The 15,131-nt window shown below is 43.8% G+C and overlaps 1 protein-coding gene and 1 long non-coding RNA gene across 4 annotated transcripts in view; one reads left to right on the forward strand and one right to left on the reverse strand.

The window, feature by feature from the left end:
- Nucleotides 1-1,098: 1,098 nt before the first annotated feature.
- On the reverse strand, nucleotides 1,099-2,148 carry LOC135995432 (uncharacterized). The gene is made up of 3 exons (XR_010607110.1): nucleotides 2,085-2,148; nucleotides 1,511-1,605; nucleotides 1,099-1,419 (listed from the first exon to the last, which is right to left on the reverse strand). It is a non-coding gene; the product is annotated as an uncharacterized LOC135995432 (long non-coding RNA).
- Nucleotides 2,149-2,345: 197 nt separating this feature from the next.
- Nucleotides 2,346-15,131, forward strand: part of TAOK3 (TAO kinase 3) — an 85,806-nt gene continuing 73,020 nt past the window's right edge. For 2 of the 3 annotated variants that reach the window (XM_065646355.1, XM_065646358.1), the window contains exons 1-2: nucleotides 2,346-2,465; nucleotides 3,279-3,341. The gene's annotated coding sequence lies outside the window, so the exon portion shown is untranslated. The remainder of the gene's footprint in view (nucleotides 2,466-3,278; nucleotides 3,342-15,131) is intronic. The other variant, XM_065646357.1, reaches the window with a different exon arrangement.

Below are 15,131 nucleotides of genomic sequence, written 5' to 3' on the forward strand. Positions count from 1 at the left end.
CACCCCTCCATTGCTGAGTACAGCCAGGCACGAGAGGTTATCAACATTTTGGAAGGCAAATCTTTGCCTTCCTCCCTGCTCGGGCAGCGGTAGCTGGCATGGCTGCCGGTGGCCACAGGGCAAACAGGAAAGGGTGCGGTGGCAGCTGCCACATCGCATGAGCCGCCTGGGTGCCCACGCTGCACCCAGCACCCACGGGTTTGTCCTTTCCCTACAGACTTACACCTGGCTTACATTGTTCAAATAACTTTCCTGAAGTCATACAGAGTTAAAAATAGAGCTGGGACTGCCCAAAGCCCTTTCCCAGAACTAACCAGAACCCCCTTAAAGCTTTATAAACACTATTTTCCTCCTCTCTTCCCCATTTCCTAGCTGCGTCTCTTCTATCTGTCCATGCATCCAGCTCCCCTGCACGCTCGGTTCATCTTGCTGCAGGTAGCAAAACAGTTGCAAGCATGTCTGCACCACAGCTGCCCTCCCAAGGTTAATTTATCCTACATTACGCTGCCTTAGCACTCCCAGGAGCAGCCGGTCTCACACATCACAGAGAGGGCAGGTGCCTTTACTAACACCAGGGCACACAAGAACCCTTTGAACAGCAGGAGCTGCGAGCAGCAAACGACTAAGAAACTGTGCACAGCTGCTGATGCGAAGTTTTTTAGCTCGTTCTGTGGTCAAAACTGGAATCTCGCTATTTCTCCCTTCACACTAATTCCTCGTGTTTAATATTAGCCTCCTGGAGACACCCTCTGCTGTCATCTCTCAGGCATTCAGTGGGAACCCAAGGGAGGAGGTTCAGCTTCCAGGAATGCCATGTTTCCCTGACAAATGCATAAACTTAATTGTCTCTGCCCCAAAGAGCTATCAGGGAAAGTTTAAACTTCTCTCTCAAGCTATTTTTCTTGGCTCATGTTTTCATCAAAGGTGTTTTTCTCATCACGACTCTTATTGTTTTATATACATTTGCTCAGTTTGAAGAAAGATTCCTGCCTCTTGCTTCATCAGCATAAGCTGTTCAGAGTAGCTGACACAGAAATCACACTGTGTTTTTCTTTCCATTTGTAAGAAACTGAGACAAAAAGGTTACGAAGCCCGATTTATGAACAGAGATCATGGCAGCTCATTTATTGTATGAATTAGATGACTGCAGCGAGAAAACCCATAATACAGAACCTTGGTGTTCGAAGAACAGAACACACACCAACACCCTGAGCCTGGAACACGGGACTTTCGAGTTTCTTTACCTTTAGTTTCAAAGGGCCACATGATGATGGCCCAGAAGAAAGTCCAGGAGGAAAACAACTCTCAGAAATTAGCAGAACAAGGCTGCATGAGGCAGAAGATGAGTCTCTGCTCCTTCAGCTCTGTTTGGCAAAAAAAGTACTCAAAAACTCTCAAAGGAGAAGCCACTGTGAGGCTCTACAATTATAAAGGAAGGAGCATTTGTCTCTAAATTCAGGGGCTGTAGGGAACCACAAAGCATTGCAAGAACAGCATTATATCACCTTACCCTTTCTGCTCTGAGCTCTTCTTAATCCAGACCTCCCAACCACCACTAAAACTCCTTTTTCTCCTTCGAGGCCTCTCCTCCTTCAGGGCACATCACTATCAAGTCAGAATTTTAATTTTTTTTTTGTTACCAGGAATCTCTGACTCCCGGCACAGGCCACACAGCCGCTGTCAAGGCTCCCCCAGCGCTGACAGTGGGTATTTAAAGACTCAGAGCTGCCTTCTGACTGGATCCTGGCCTAGTCTCATACACCTGAGCCCGCTCTGGGCCCCGACCCCTCACACCCCTGAGCCTGCTCTGGGTCCACCCCCGGTTCCTCACACCCCTGAGCCCGCTCTGGGCCTCGACCCGGCCCCTCACACCCCTGAGCCCGCTCTGGGCCCACTCCCGGTTCCTCACACCCCTGAGCCCGCTCTGGGCCCACCCCCGGTCCCTCACACCCCTGAGCCCGCTCTGGGCCTCGACCCAGCCCCTCACACCCCTGAGCCCGCTCTGGGCCCACCCCCGGTCCCTCACACCCCTGAGCCCGCTCTGGGCCCACGCCCGGCGCTGAGGGCCCGCCTCCCCCCGGTACCGGCACCACCGCCCCGGATCCTCCGCTCCCGGCGGCGCCGCCGCGCAGGCGGCCGAATCGAGCGCCGATGCTTCAGGGGAGTGCGATCGATGAGGCGGTTCCCCTCTGCTGCCTGGCTAGCCGAGCGCCGATGCCCGTTCCCTTCCTCCTTCTCCACCCTCCCTCCCGCCCCGCGGCGGACAGGCCGTGGAGCCGATCGCCGAGCGGCCGCGCGATTGGCCGCGCCTGGCGGGGGCAGCCGCACCTCGGGCGGCGGCGGGGCCGTGGCAGGAAGCGGCGGGGACGGGGACGGCCCGGCGGACACTCTCCCTCCCTCCCTCCTCCCGCCTCTCTCCCTCCCGGGCGCCGCGGACGTGGCCCGCTGCCGCCGGCCGGCACCAGGTGAGGGGCGGGAGCCGCGGCGCTGAGGGGACGCGGGGGGAGGCGGCTGAGGGGGCGCGCGCGGCGGCTTCGCCCCTGACAGGCGCGTCCCGCCGGGGTCGGCAGCGCGTTTGGGGCTAAAAAAAGCACTTTCTGGCTGCCCCGGCGGCGCGGGGCGCTCGGTGCCGGGCCGGGGGGTGCCGGGCGACCCCGGGGGCCCGTCACGGTGAAGCTTCGCCAGGGGCGGGGCCGCGGGAGCTGCCTTGGGGCCGTGGCTGCGGGGTCCCGGGGGTGTCCGAGCTCCCCCGGCCGCTGCGCCCGTCCTGCGGCGGCTCTGGGGCTGGGAGAGCCCCGGCGAGGGGCCGGGGGTGGGGGCACAGGGGGCGCGGGGGTAGAGGGGAGACACGAGCAGCTCCCCAGCAGCTCATGGTGGTTTTTTTCTGAGTCCCCCGGGACGCAGCTCCCGTGTGGGGGGGCTGTGCCGAGTTTGCCGAGGGAAGTTGGAGCTCCAGGACAGCAGCCCCGGCGTGTTCCAGAGGGGAGAAGCCTCGGCGGGTTGGGGGATGTGAGGAGAGGAGGGGAAGCGCCCGCGTTTCCTTCACCTGCAGGCAAGGGACACTGTCCCAGCTGGCGTTCGTCCGTAAAGATCACCCCTCAGACTGGTTTGCGAGCGAGTCATTTGAAAGCATTAGTATTGGCGCAGTGAAATTCAAGGGAAAAGGGGAGCTTGGTTGCTGTCAGCTTTCCTTAAAGTGAATTGGAAGTAATTGCGTAGGTCTGGTCTGAGCAGATGTATCTGTGCATCTAATGACATCAAGAAATGATTTACTGTAGGTGCTGAATGTCATCTAGCAGTGCTGATATTTGCGTGGGAAGGAGAAAGAAGGAGGACAGTAGGCAAGTACTAAGCCCTTAGAATTTTGTTTTATACGTATCTCTTCATGTCTTTTTTGTGTTGGTTTGTGGTGTGGTTGTTTCTCTGTGTGTCTTGTTTTTTTAGGGGTTTTTTGTGGGTTTTTTTGTTGTTGTTGTTTTTGTGTTTTTTTTTTTTTTTTCCTCAGGAATGTAAGTGGAATTAATTCTATAACTGCGATACCTCAAGAATTCAGTAGCCCCTGAGTCGCCGTGGTAGCATCCAGGTTTTCCCTGGTCGCTTATGTAGCCTGGGCAGAACTGAGCAGCTTGGTGCCGAATTTGCTGTCCACAAACAGGGTGCCCTCCTCAGAGTTGTGTTCCAGCAGCTGAACGCTGATCTCGTAGGTGTATGGAGCACTCGGGCTCAGCACACAGTCAAGTGGCAGCTACTGTGTTTGTTTAAAAACAGCAAAACTGGTGGTGCTGGTGTGGCCTCCCTGCTGTGCAGGACTTAGCCAGGCTGCGGGAGAGCTGCGCTCAGTTCCACTTTGTCCAAGAGGATTTCAAATCACGTTGCCCACCTTAGCGGGCCAGTGATGTAAATAAGAAGATGAAAACACTTCAGGGTTATGGATTGGTGGGGGATGTTCCCCATCTCTGTGGCAGCTGTTCTGTGGGACACAATGTGATTAAAAGTTAACAGGGTAAGTACCCGGGAGGGGTGTGACGCTGTTGACCACAGTTTATGTTGCTCATGTTTGGGTGAGGATAAGTGGGCTCCAATCTGTTCTCCAAGGTCTGCTTACATATTTTTAACAAATGTTTAGAATGCTACAATGCTTAGGGTGTAGCTTATTTTGCTAGTGGTCAGTACGTGTGTTGGCATTTGTACACTGATAGTGAACTGTTTGTGGAGAGAAATAACACCCCATGCTTGTTCCTCTCAGTTTTTATCTTTAAAACTGTAGTACTTGTGCTAGCTAGCTAATTCTGAGTTCTCAGGGAGCAATGTAACAATACAAGGAGTGTTGTAAATACCTGTTCACAAACTATTTTAACATTGAAATTAATACAAATATCTGACAACTTACTTATTTTACACATTGACAGTGAGGCTGCAAACTGTTTATATCTTCATTAATATATTTTTCTTTCAGGTTTTGTCAAATCAAGATTTCTTATTTATCTAATAACTCATATCATTTCCTGTAGAATCTGATTTGAGGAAGACTTGAACTCGGTTGTTTCTGTCTTCCCTTTCCAATACGAGGTTTTTCAGATTGCAAACTAATTCCTCTGTATATGTATTACTTAGAGTGATTCTCTGTATGTACTTCTACTTCGTTACATTCATTATCACTTAAGAAGGATCCTCGCAAGTCAAAACTTTTAAAGATGAGATATTTCTACTTATGCACACTCTAAATATGGATCCTGTATCAACTGGCTTTTGCTGCTAAATTTATTTTACATGGTGTGTTGCAGGATGCAGAGGCTTTTCAAGAGAACTGGGCACTGTCCCTTCTGACTTACCAGCTGTCTTGCCTGTAAGAGCAAACCTAGTTTGTACGTATCTGGTCTGGAGTTTGCTGGGCTAAGACGGGCTGTTCTAGAGCCCCGGTGCCTGAGGAGCAGAGGGGTAGTATTGCTGGTAAAATTTTTTCTCTGGGCAGCAGAGGGGTAGTATTGCTGGTGAAATTTGTTCCGTAGGCAGTAGAGGGGTAGTAGTGTCGGAGGAGTTTGCTGCACAAAGGGTGGGGTGAGTGAGTTTGGACCAGAAACACAGAGTAGTTGTTTTTTCTGTTTACAGATTTTTTTTGTTCCAGTTTGTTCTGCAGCCTGGTGAAATGCTGCAAGAGTCAGGTTATGGGAAGTGGCAGGGGAGGAGGTGTTCATGAAACGCTTTAAATTTTATGTATTTGTTGATTTTACTAGGGGCGGGGGGGAGGGGGGGAACAAAAACCACAACAAAATGAAAACTTAGTGTCTAAGCTTAATGTTTTTCAATAGAAAAAACCGGTTCATTTTAAGACAGTTCAGATTCTTTTAACAGAAGCTGTGTATGGTTTAGTCACAGCATTTACAGCAAGCTAAGTTTGAATACGAGTGCAATGTTCGTGTCGAAGATATTCAAGAAGTAGAGTTTTATAAAATCATATTTGAGCACATGCTCAGCTTTTTTAATAGATGTGCTTTTACACAACAGGAAAAAAATAAAAGTAGTAAACCCAAAATAGTGATTTATGCATATTATTTTTCAAACTACTTCCTTATTTGAAGGCCATTGATTAAACTGGAATGATTTGATTGCCTTTGGCTTAGTGCAGTGTAATAAACATTATGCAATTGCATTGCGTCTGCTTGTTCATTAGTTCTTCCAAGGGTAGCTCAGTGAGTTTTCCTGACACTGTCTGGTTATCAGTCTCTGAAATCTGTATGGTAGGTTTGCTTTACTTTATTAAGTGAAACATATTTTAGAAGGTATTAATCTGATAAAGCCAGGGTTCCTTGGCTATTTTGGGTAAAAAGAAGGAAATCTCTTTTCTATTCATACATGGGTAGCACATGTTCTGACTTTCCATTGTGATCTGCTGGCTGTATTACAGCACACAAAGCGTGATCGTGTAGCACGCTCCACTTAAAATCATCATCGGTATTGCACGCCAGGAACTGTAACCTATGTGAACCTCAGTTCCTAATTAATGAGGAGGAAAGTTGAAATAGAAATTAAAGTAAATTAATGGGGTGGGGTCATCCATCTCCTGAGCCACTGAAGGATGTCGGAAATGTGAGTGCCCTCCTAGTTATTTATGATACTGTGGCAGCTTCTGTTGAATCTTTATGAAGCCCCACTTGCCAGCATTAAGGAGCAATGCTTCTAATGTGACATGTTTTCCTTATTCCGTAGAATTATACCATGAGTATTTTTAATTCCTGTTGGAAATGTGAAAAATGTTTCTAAAGGTGAATAGATTTTGCTCTCAGATTGAAGAAACCTGGAGTACTGCTCGTATTTTTTTTTAAGAAGTTGTTCAAGTTAATTCAAAGAAATTATTGAAATTAGGTTTTCTAGGTGGCTCAGGTGAGCTTGTTCTTATTGAGGAATGGCAAAGAATGTGTTTGACTTGAGCATTTTGGACGTGTTCTTGTTTATATACTTGTGTGTGTTGTCTTACTGGACTTTTGTGTAAGAAATTATTAGTTTAATTTGTAAGGGCAGAGAAATTTCAAATTTAATATAGGGAGCTTACAAAACAAGTTTGTCTGAGTTGTTAATGAAGTAAGCACTTATGCCCTTGAACAGGTAATAGCTTGATGTTGATGTAATTACTATTTTTTCCCCACCCTGAATATTAAGTCAAAATGGACTCTGGTTTATTTTGAATTTAATGAAACTGATAGTTATGTGGGAACGCGCAGTTGCATGCCTTCCTACTTAGCTACAAAAAACTTTCAAATAAGGACATTCTCACAGTTTATTCGACATATTAATGTCAGTCTGTTTTTCTGAATATTAGTATAACTAGGCATGGTTGGATCATAGGGGTTAATTGGGTAAAGCTAGAGAACGTAGCTCACTCAGGTGACCTGATCTCCATCAGGTTGCCTTGGAAGTTTTGGACTAGTGAATTCCCTCCCATTTGCACCCCTTTTTGTTGTCACTGTTAATTACGATGCTGTGTTACCTGAGAGACCAAGTAATTCCTCAAAAGAAGGGCAGATGGTGACCTTGTTGTGTCTTGTTTTCAGGCCTTCATGACTTTGCTTTAATAGAAGCATTTGTGCTGCAGGCTGCCCTGTCTTTGGGAAGAGAGGGAAACTGTTTGTACTTCATCAAAGAAATTGTCACTTGAAGCGTGGAGATGTTAACCCCAACGTCCTGGTTAAACTTGTGTCTAGGGAGCTATACACTGAATTTCCCTGTATCCCAAAATGCATACGTGGCTTTGTTTTGGTTATTTTCTCACAAACTACTCTCCAGAATTGCTGTGATGCAGAATGTGGCAGGTGCCATGTTCCAGAGTAACTGCTTTTCAGCACTGGGAGGAATTAATCTTGTATGTCATCTACGTATTTTCACGCACGTTAAGCAGCTCAGGATGAAAGGTGTTATGACTACCAGATACTATCATCATTTTATGAGGAGGATGTCTTTATTAGATTGGAATTGATGAATGTGTGCCAAGTTTTGAGCATAATGAGTCTGCTTCTGGAGAGATGCAAATAGTGTGCTTACTTCCTACATTAAAACTATTTTTTTCCTTAATTTTTAATAAGTGATCTGCGGTTCTAGTGCACAGAATCTGGCATAAAACTGAGCAGATTTATTTAGGATTGCCCTTGAACGTTGTGAGTGTTTAAGCCAGATTTACAAGAATATAGTCACTGATGATTCATGTTGAGATGATGTTTTTCTTCCTTGTAATGGAACATATGGGAGTACGTAGCATATGGTACCACTGAAAATTGTTAAATGCAGAGCACTGATTTATTACACAGCAAAAAGAGTTTGGATTTTTAGTCTAACACTGAACAGAAAGCTTTGTAAACAGCTCTGGCTGCTGGTTTGCATTGGATGCAATACTGTGGTGTAGTGGTAAATTGTCATATAATTATTTTAAATGAAAACAGCGCTTTTCCAAAAGTTGTATATGTGAATAGATGAACTCACTGGATGTTTCATTAAAGGAGAGGGGATTGTTAGTGGGGTTTTTGGTGTGTTTTTGTTTTTGTTTTTTTTTTTTTAAACTGTCTGATACAGCTTTGAATGTATTGCCTCAGCAACTCTTGCGTCTCAACCATCCAGAATGATGCTTATTTTGTTATGGTTCAGTCTCATTCTATGGGATGACAGCTTAAAAACTAAAATCCTTTCTGTCTTATATTGGAAGTAGCGGTATTAAGAATGTGTAAATATGTAGTTTTACTCCAGTCTTACTAGCCAAAACATCTTTCTTCTGTGTGTTGTTGGGGTTTTTTTTTGTCTTCACGTGACTTCTGGAGGGGTGTGTTTTGTGAGGAGGGTGGAAGAAGAAAATGTACACCTTGGTCCTTCCAGCGCACAGGGGAAAGTGAACTGAAGTGCAGTTACAGATGACATAAATTCCAGCCGTCTGTTTTCTTGTGCTCTCCTGCCTGCCTTAACTATTCATCTTTTAGATGATCATAATCTCTTCAGAGCAGGCATCGCTTCTGCTGTAGCTTTGTGGGTCTTCCTGCAGTGTCACTGAAGCTCACAGATGCTGGAGTAATATAGATAATAAATAGCTGGTCGTAAGAATACATTGATTAAGCTTTTTCAAAAATGATTTAAGCAATAAGTAGGAGCCTTCATTTAAGCCTTAGAATGGTGTTTGCATTTGTCTTTGTTGCTAATAAAAAAATTTACTCTAATTTATTTGTAGATGTTAAAGTACTGTTTTAAAAATATTTTATGCCAAATTTGGTACCACTTTTGTTAGGCCAAAGATACCCAATATCTGTAAGAGGGAGTATATGTACTCTCTCAAATTTGTAATTTTTTTACACAAAAATCAGATGAGTCTTATTTACTTGTTGGTTTTTGACAATCTGCCTTTCAGTTCTGGGTTTCTTGTGTGTTTCTTTCTGCTTATTTTCACTGGTTCAGGTAAAGTTTAAGTCTGCTGTATCCTTAGGGGAAAAAAAAAAAAGATTTGACATCGTTAAAAACTGATGTTATTTAATACAGGAAGTCATATCTATCGTTGAGGGAATTAACTAATGACCTCTTGTTCCCATCGCCTTCAAGATCTTAGATCCTCCCTTCGCTTGCCTCATTCTTAGTCATAGATTGGAAAAGGAAAACAGGCTTTTTTCCCCTCCCTCCCAACTCTTAAGCAGTTTCTCAACTTCAGATGAACTGGTCGTTGACCTAAACCACGTGAATAAACTGAAGGCAAGAAAATACTCCCTTTCCACTTGCAGAATGTACAACTGTTGTTAAAACTTACATGTCAATTAACTCTAGTTCTAAGATTTAACCTGTACGTAGAATATTTTAGAAAAATAATTAGCCTCAAATGAATTTTAATTTATAACATTTTTTAATCCTAACATTGGTTGTGGTTTCAGTTTTAACTCTGAGCTTCTTTCAAAAGAGGGGGGAAAAACATTTCTTATCTGGAAAATATGCGAGTGGCAGAGCAGATAAGATAATTGAGACCTAAATGTGAGCTGGGATGGAAACAGTCTATGTTAAGAGTCAGGTCTCATCCGCTTTGCCACAGTCAGGCGGTGCTTTAATGCATACTAATGCACCGAGTTTTGTGGTCCTGGGGAGAATACAGGGCTTTTTGACTCCGCTGCTGCTTTTGCATCAAGAAACGTGAGCCTTTAGCTGAAGTGGTAGAGGCTCCTGTTTTCATAGTCAGGAGTTTTGTGTTCATTTGGGAAGCAGACAGCCAAAACCAGGAGGATTTTATGGCTTTCCTACCTGTAGCCACATTTTGCTCCTGAAACGAGGAACAGAAATAAAAAAATGTTCTGACTTCTTGTTCCACTCAGGCAGCTGTTTCTCAAAATTGCTTGTGTACGTTTCTGCGTGTTGTCTTTTCTCTGTGGAGGATCCCCACAGAAGATAACAACCTTTCCATTTTCAGCTCTTCCCATAGAGGAAAAGCTCCTGTTACGGTTGTAAAGTTTGTGTTCAGCCCTTGGTGATGGCCCAGGTGGGCAGGAGGTGGTCATGCACATATCTAAAACCAGAATAAATGAGTAATTACCAAAATTACTTTTTTTACTACACAAAGTCTTATTTTTACTTTAACTCTGCTTTCGCCATTTTAAACTTTGTATTTTAAGGTCTTCTTACCAGAAAGTAGGTAATTTCAAATGAAATTAGACTCTTAGAGAAGCAGCCATTAGAGGCTTTTTTGTTACAGAATCAGTTTGGGGCTTAGTGTTTTGCTGCAGGAAATGTAGTCCAGGAATTAGACCTGCTGCAGGTGTTGGCAGCTGTAAAGCAGAAAAGGACCTTGTTCTTTGTATGTTCACCGTATGAACATGACATAAATCAAAATATTCCTAACTTATGCATTTGAGAGCTGCAGAAATTGTAGTTAAATGTGTTGTACGCAATAGAAGCATTTCAAACCCTAAAGGCTGACCAAATATTCACTTGAACAAGTGCTCCACATTTGGTTGGGTTGAGGATTTTCTTTATGTTTCAGGTTTCCAGCTGTATGTTGTTGTGAGCTTGTTGCCAGTCTGACCCTGAGAGTTTAGTGCCTTAGAATAAAGTAGTAGAAAGTTTCTGATGAAAGGCTTGTTTGTTTTTGTGTGTTTGGGGTTTTGTTTGTTTGTTTTTCCTGGCCACCTGCGTGTTTTAGAAGAACATCCTGTATTTTTTTTGAGCAATCTTCCTATTTCTTGATATTCTGAGCCCAGAGCAGCCAGAGGTGGGCAAATGAGGTGGTGGTGTGATCTGTGACATGGTTTGTGTTGGATCCAGGCTCCGGAGACACCCAGAGAGGCAGAGGGACAAGCACTGGGCTCTCGTGACATGCAAGCTGTGACTGGAGCCCCAGGCTACCGGTGCAGCCCTGCTGGTGTTGAAGGTCAACTCCTTGCAAATATTTTAGGAAGGCTTATATTCAAATGCTATTTATAAGACCAGACTAATTTCTTTCTTCATAATGATGGCCTTTTGGCTGATGGCAGGGCTGGAATCTGGAAGGGCTGGATTCTGTATGCCACTAGTCAGCGGTGGATCCTCAGGGAAGTCGTTTGAGCTTTCTGCCTCGGCTTTTTTATCTGTATTTAAATGATAGAAAAAAAAAAAGGTTGACTAACACCTGCCTCAGAAGGCAATGAGAGCACAGTTAGTAGCCCTATGCTGTGAGATCTTTGGAAAACACTACAGGAATGTTCCAAAGGCTTATTATGGTTAAGGTCCTTGCACTGAGAGAACTGGTTAAGCCTGGGTTATTGTTAGGCCATTCATTAAGGAGTCTTAATAACTGCAGCTGTGGTAGCAGCCGTCTCTGGTTTCCCCACCAGTTACCCTGGGCAGATACCGACTGGTACAACACTGGGGAGCTGCAGTGGACTGGAGCAGAACTGGAGCGTACATGTTAATGTTCAAGTCCGCCTTGAGCGCTTCATTTCTATTTCACGGCTGGTTTTGCATGCAGGTCATGCTGTAGCCTAAGTGAATTTTGGCAGTTTACATCGCGATGATTACTTATGCTGCCACTAAGGAGCCCTTAGCACCTTCTTGCCAAAAGAAGTAATATATATTCAGCTGAATTTTTCATGTGTATCCGCCTAACTTTTATACATTTTTACTTTGTAAATTGAAAAAAAAAAAAAAAATTAAAAACGGCTTGTGATCTTCAAGCTCAGGTTGTCTTTTGACAACCTGTGAAACTTCTGTGTGAATCCTCATGTTGTAGCTTTAAAAAATAAATTCGATAGTATGTTTATAAGATACCTGTCAGAATTTTATCCCTTCTGGTCAGCTTTATCATAAGCAACTATGCAAGAAAAGGAGAAACCCCATTTTGGGAAAGACTAGCTATTGGAATTTTTTCCAAAACTAAATCTTGTCATTCGTTAGCAATGGTATCTTATTAAGCTTTAATAACTGGGTTAAAATTGAGCAGTGCCGCACTCAGGTACTTGAAAGTCAAGATAGAGCTTTGACAGCTGAGGTCTAAATCCAGACATTTTTGTCTTTGGAGCTTCATCTCTTCATGATTATATACATAAGCTGTTTTCTGTGTCTTGACAGATTTGAAATGTATTGACTGAAAGAAAAAAAACCCCTCAGATTCCTATTGAAGCATAGGGCTTGAGGAGGTGGGGACCAGAGGTTTGGGACCATGAAATTGATGGTGAATTTTAAATCATGAGTCTGCAAATCAACATGAATGTTAAGCTGATGTTACTGTTAAATTAAAACCAGCTCTTACTCTAACCTCTCCTTTCTCCCACTGAGTTGTGTTGGCACAAACCTTTGTGCTACCAGGACACTGATCCAGCTGCAAAATAACAATGTGTGGTGAAGTCAGTGTTCCAGTGGTGGGAACGGGCAGTGGGCAATGAGGATGGGGCTGGAAGGTAAAACTCCCCCCTAGGGTGGTAGGGGCAGTGCTGCTAAATTATACTGTGAGTTATCTTTAAAAAAAAAAAATACACCAAACAAAAAACCCCCATACCACTGTTGAGTTTAAGGTAATGAGTAAATAATCAAGTTTCACTTTCTGTTTCCTGTGCACTAGCTGGGTCTAGTGGCATTTGTCTTGTCTTGGGCTGCAAACTGCAGAGGAAGACTTGAATCAGAATTAACACGCCCTCCTTTTTATTTTACCTTGTTTTCTGAAGCGCTTTTTTAGGAAACCCAAATTCAGTGCTTTATATTACTTGCACTTGCTTTATTTTTAAGTATTTTGTGTTCACATATGTAATATAAACAAGGAAGGTCTTTTTTGAAAGGCTGACATATTTCACTGTGTGTTAGTTGTTCAGTGTTTTATAGCTTACATAGAAAACTATCCCCACCTTAAGAAACAGGGGAAAACCCCAGGCAGAATGCTTTTCTGGTAGGCATTGAGAATATTGCCTAGAAGGTGATGACACATAAGCAAGTAGGTACTACCAAATGCAAAGTTTTACTTCCTACTTGAGGTATACAAGGACTTCTTAAAATGTCAGGTCCTGGCACCTTATGACAGGAATCATGTGAAGGCAAACAGTTATTTCTGAAGTCCTGTGTGTTCTTGAAGTCTGTGAAATACTTCCAGTACATAACCAAGAGCCTGAAATTAGAAAAGGAAGCACCTATACATACTAATTTTCTTCAGAGAGACTGTTTGTTTCATTGAAACAAAAATGAGGAAAGTAAGTTTGTTTGCTTTTTGCTTTAGGAAAGTGTTGTGTTTAGGTAAGCAGTGCAGCACAACAGAAATCTTCCCAAGCATTGCTGAGGACACATGGCTTCCAAAGCCACCCAGGAAATTTGTGGTGAAACATCTCAGCTGCAGAATATTCTGCTCTGGTGGTAGGGCCAGGGAGCAGCTGCTGTCAGTGGAGTTGTGGGTAAGAGTCTCAAGGGTGTACAGAGAGGAAGTCAAAGAACTTTTGTATCTGTGATCTCTTATCTTCCCACTTGCCTTAAACAGAAAGGACAGCTTGATCCGTGTCATCATTCATAAATCAAGAACTCTTGCAAAGTTCAGCTGAATGCCGAGTGTCTGGATGAAACTCCCTGCGTGTCCTGTGCTGTTGTATTCGTGCAGCTCAAGAGCTGGGTGGGAGATGAAGTTGTGTGTGTGAGGAGTCATTGCTTTCATCTTGGGCGTCTGGCAGAAGGAACTTCCTAGTGCTGACTGCTAACATTGCAGAACCACAAAGGTTTGCTACTACTGTTAGTAGAAGGGGGATGTAGGGTGGAATCTGATTTAAGAATACTGTTGCAAAGCTCAGACTGACTGAGTGAAACAGATGGCTGTCCTTCCAGGCACTGCAGGTCTGTCCTGGTTGGGGCAAGCAACTAGCAGGAGTTGTGGTGGTTGGCTTGTTTTGTTTTTTAAAAATGAGGGTATTTAAAACCAGCTTTTTGCACTTAGGTGGGTAACTGGTGGCCAGGGAGCTGCATTTATGTGCAATAGGGAAGATTTTTGGTTACTGTTTGGGTGTGTGGCACAGCCTGCAGTGCCTGACAGGTTCTGTTCACTCTGAGGTGGGTTAGGAAGAGCTCTATGACCTGGAGCCATCTCCTGCTCTGAGTGGGGTTTTAATTGGCCTTTTTAGCGTCAAAGTACCAGTAAAGCACAACATTTTTTGAATAACCGGCATGTGATTTATTCTGGCTTCTTGGGGCAGAACTGTATACAATGTAGAGTGGTTTTTGTGTTTGTGAATTTGTGTGTGCTGCCTCGTTGGAGAGGGCACCTCGGGGAAGAACACGTTGCCTTTTTACTGGAAGCGTGCGAAGACTTTGGAGGGTTTTTGCTGCTTATGTATATTACTCTGATGTCTAGCACCACCTTTGGAGTGGGACAGCTGCACAATTGACTTTTATATTATCCTAGGTTTCCCTCGTTTTTTCTCCCTCACTCCCTATTGCTATCCTCCCTTATGTACAAAAAATGAAGATAAAATACACCTAAAATGTTCTCCTTAAAAGGTTGCATGTTCAGAGAGGCTTGATCCCTGTATTGACATAGCAGCAAGATAAATGAACATGCTCTACAGTGAGATTTTTAAAAAAAAAAAGAAAAAAGAGACATCTGGGTGGAGTGAGCAAACCTCAGAAATGAAAATTGTTTTTCTATTTTATGGCCAGTCAAAATGTTTTGGAATTAAAGAAATTTAGTCAGCTTCAATTTTGATTTTATTTATTTATTTAACCATTTGTGCTAAGAGCTTATTTTATGTAATTACTGGGTCGTGACTTTAAATCCTGGGCAGGACTTTGTGGCTTGTAAGCCTCAAGTTCAGCTTGTGATGTTGCAATGAAGAAGGAAGTGAGCCTGTGTGTGCTTGGGGAGGGGGGGAAGAAAGCACTTCTGCCTGGCCACAGAAGGTGGGAATTGCAGCTGGCTGCTTATTTTTAGCTTCTATCTCATTGTGAATGTGGGTTTGGTTTTTTTTTTAAATTGGAATGTTTGGTAAATTAAGCTGTCAATTATTGTTTTGAAGATTTTTTCCTACCAAAACACACTAAACATAGATTACTTCTTCACCCCAATTTTATTCCTTAAACCTTTAAGTGTTTTTAAACCTCCAGAGCTGGAGGACTGGGTGTGATGCATTTCACAATTATTTCTGGCTGCTGTTGATTTTGCAAGTGTGCATCCTTAGCTAAGA

Source organism: Caloenas nicobarica, chromosome 16, assembly GCF_036013445.1.
Source record: "Caloenas nicobarica isolate bCalNic1 chromosome 16, bCalNic1.hap1, whole genome shotgun sequence".
Classification (NCBI taxonomy): domain Eukaryota; kingdom Metazoa; phylum Chordata; class Aves; order Columbiformes; family Columbidae; genus Caloenas; species Caloenas nicobarica.